The sequence below is a fragment of the Nanorana parkeri genome, unplaced genomic scaffold, assembly GCF_000935625.1.
Source record: "Nanorana parkeri isolate BGI_ZX_2015 unplaced genomic scaffold, ASM93562v1 scaffold476, whole genome shotgun sequence".
Lineage (NCBI taxonomy): Eukaryota > Metazoa > Chordata > Amphibia > Anura > Dicroglossidae > Nanorana > Nanorana parkeri.
Window position 1 is genome coordinate 693,165 of NW_017306744.1, and position 3,460 is coordinate 696,624.

The following is a 3,460-nucleotide window of genomic DNA, read 5'->3' on the forward strand; positions in this document are numbered from 1 at the left end:
GTTGGGATCCTGGAGCCAGGAGAATTCTTAGAGCTCTGGGTGGGAAGAGATCTCCATTCCTGGGTCCATGCTTTGGTGGTGACCAGCACCTGATTGTGCACCTGTTTACATCCCTCATGAAGTGTGTGCTGGGATGTTTTCAGGGCCCCACCTGTGAGTCAGGAGAGCTCCACCCTGGAGTCAGTGGAGGCCAGTGCAGCAGGGAGCTGCGGGGTTTGCGAACCATATTGAGAGGATTGGCATGTTATTGCCGTTGTCTGGAGGAACCAGACAGTGGCCCTAAAGATTGAGGCCGGAGCAGCAGTGCTGCAAGAGAGACAGATGTCGGTGAGCCCTTATCTGTTATATGCTACAGCGAGCTATTTATGTTGGATTTCATGTTATCTACCGTTTTGAAAGCAAATAAACTGCATCTGACTTGCACCTCCGGTCTACAGTGGAGTGTCCTTGTTACAATATACATACATATACATATATATACATATACACATATATACACATACATACATATATATACATATACACACTTTTCTGTAGCAAGTATACAGGAAAAGTAATTAAAGCATAAAAAAAGCCACAAAACACAATGATGAATCCACTTTATTTTAAATTTTTTATTATCACTTTTGCACAAAGAATTGGACCCAATTGTGTATAGTTAAAGCTTGGAGATATATGTATATGATGCTGACATACTTTGCAAACATGATACACAAAAGTAAACATCAAATTGAAAAAAAGTGAAGGTAAAAGATCCCTGATAGTATCTAACACTGCCGAATATTTTCCGATTGACCTTTGGGAACATCTGGTGCTGAAAATGAATGAGTCTATCCAAACAATGAAACACTAATATACAAGTCACAGAGTGCAAAGTTTTCTAGGCAACATCCTGTTTTAGGGTATACTGTAACTTTTCTAGGAGTCATGGCTATGACTTTATAGACTGGAGAAGTGTTTCCCAATATGCCATTTGTTACACTGGTTACACATGCATTTCCCTGACGGCTTTATCAATTGACCAATAATTTTCCTTGCTGTGCTCACAAGCATTAGGGTTCCCTGTGGTTAATATAGAAAGTCAGATTAGCACACAGTTTTTGTAATGTTAGTGTCGAGTGAAGGCAGTTCTAGTGGACACGGTAGTTCCATCAGAAAATCAGAAGGTGTAGCAGAACCCTAAAGCTGGCCATACACTGCTTATTTCGGAAAGAACGTTCGTTCAACTTTTTATTAGCTGATGGCGTCAAAGAGCCGATCAATTTCAGTTTTTCCTCAAAACAAAATTCTAACAGTGATTGTGGTTTTCACTGAGGGAATTCCATTCAAATGTTTAAGTCAATGAAATTTTGATTGGCATTCGTCAAATGTCTGACGGCATTAATCAAGTGGTAAAGATTTTTTCGTACGAATGCTTGTTCGGAAATCTACTAGTGTATTACCAGCTTAAGAATCTAGCTGACAACTGATACTTCCTACCACATCATCACCCTAATACAAATATGCTTCATGAGTATCCATGGGCTGTAACCCAGAGAGTTGCACTTTGCCAACTCCAAGCTGCTCAGCTCATCGCACTCCTGCCTTTTGCTCACAGCTGTTGTGAAAGGGTATATCATGAACATACATATTTCATGTACATCAGGACCTTTACTAGGAGGAAACGGCAAACATTTGTAATGTCTACAAGTATAAAAAAAAGCCTGTTTCAACATCTAAAATGTTTTTGATCACGCTTGCAAAACAGCAATGGATAAGAGTTTTACATTTTTCCTCATCTAGAGTTCCCATACCAAATAAATGGTATTAAAGGTACGAGATTTTTTTTTTTTTTTATTCTGACCATGGAAGCAAAAATGTATCTACCCGAAGCGGAACATGTCCTGTAGGCCTCGACGCCCCTGCTAAATTTAGCTAACTCTTTTCCAAGCCGATCCACAGCTTAAGGAGAAATGATCATGGCATATGGCAACTGCCATTTTGAAGGTACAAGGCCCATCATCATAATCCTTGCTGTGCTGTTAAAAAGGACCACTTCACTTTTATAGCGTACTGGATTGAAAGGACAGCTTCAATAAAAGTGAAGTTATCCATTATGATCATGACCTGGAGCAAATTAGTCAATCTATTTCAGATGATAACACCAGAGGCTCCTACCCTTAAAGATGATTTATTACTACTTCCATGTTCCTTTTCTGCCAGGTTTGATTTATTTAGTTAGTTAATAAAAAGGTAATGCAGGTAGCTGCATGGCAAGAAAAGTCATACAACGTAGGAAGCAAGGTGTCAAAAAAGGCTTAAAAATATATGGAGAGAATACCCTGTATTTTACTGCAGAGCGGATGTTATAGAGGATTGTCTGCATGCTAGCTGGACAACCTGAGAATATATTGCTAGCCATGTATTGCCATTACATTGGAGGGCTATTAAACTTACATGAGAGGATGATTGAGCAAAGATTGGAGAAAAGGACACTGACTGGAAACCACCAGTTGAGACAGCAGGAGCTGGAAAGAACACAATGCACTCTGTACAAGAAAGGCTCAGGTTAATACATGTACACATATGGTGCATAATGCAAGAGTTGGTTAACTCATTCATTGATCTAGATCTTTCAGACGTCATTACTAGCGGAGAGGTTAACAGAACATTAGAAACGACGTAGGAGTGTAATACAAACCATCTAATCTATGGTCATATTATTTATGGAACAGTTTGCGGCTTATGTGCATTTATGCTATACAACCACAAAATACATTAATAAAGTCTCATATTTTACACTTTCTACTGTACAAATACATCTTCTGTTAACAAATCTTACATGTTATTCTTTACAAGTTTTCATTATGGTAGCGACAGATGAATAAATAAGTATATCACTTTTTGGAGGAAAAAAAACAGAAAGTCAAGCAAATATACTATTTAGTCATAAGAGGAGTGACAATCTAATACAGTGACATTCTGATTATTCTTATTTTCATAACAATAGATGGCGCTTAAAAGACTTGCAGAATACACATTCAGCTTTATGGATGTTCCATTAAAAGATACAAAAGAAATGCAAGTCATTTGTTAATAAGAACTATATGGCAGACATATAATGAAGAAGACGCCAACCTGTGGACCAGCAAAACAAGACAAAGGGCATGGCAGCATTTCTTGACATCCTTGCTGGTGAGCCACAGGCTAGTTGTCATAGCTGAACACACATGCAGGCATCATCATACAGATCACAGTGCCACCGGGTGTCCAATGCATCATATTAAACATAGCTCAGAATTGCCCTGCACAAAACTAACATCATTTAAAAACGTAATATCCAAAATCTTTTTTTTGCAGTATTCTAGAAAACACATTTTTTTTTTTAAAGGGGACGCCCCTTGCAAAGAGGTTTCAAGTGTTTTTACAAACGCATTTGAAAAGTTCTGTGAGAACAGTACCTTAAGGGATAAGAAAAGTG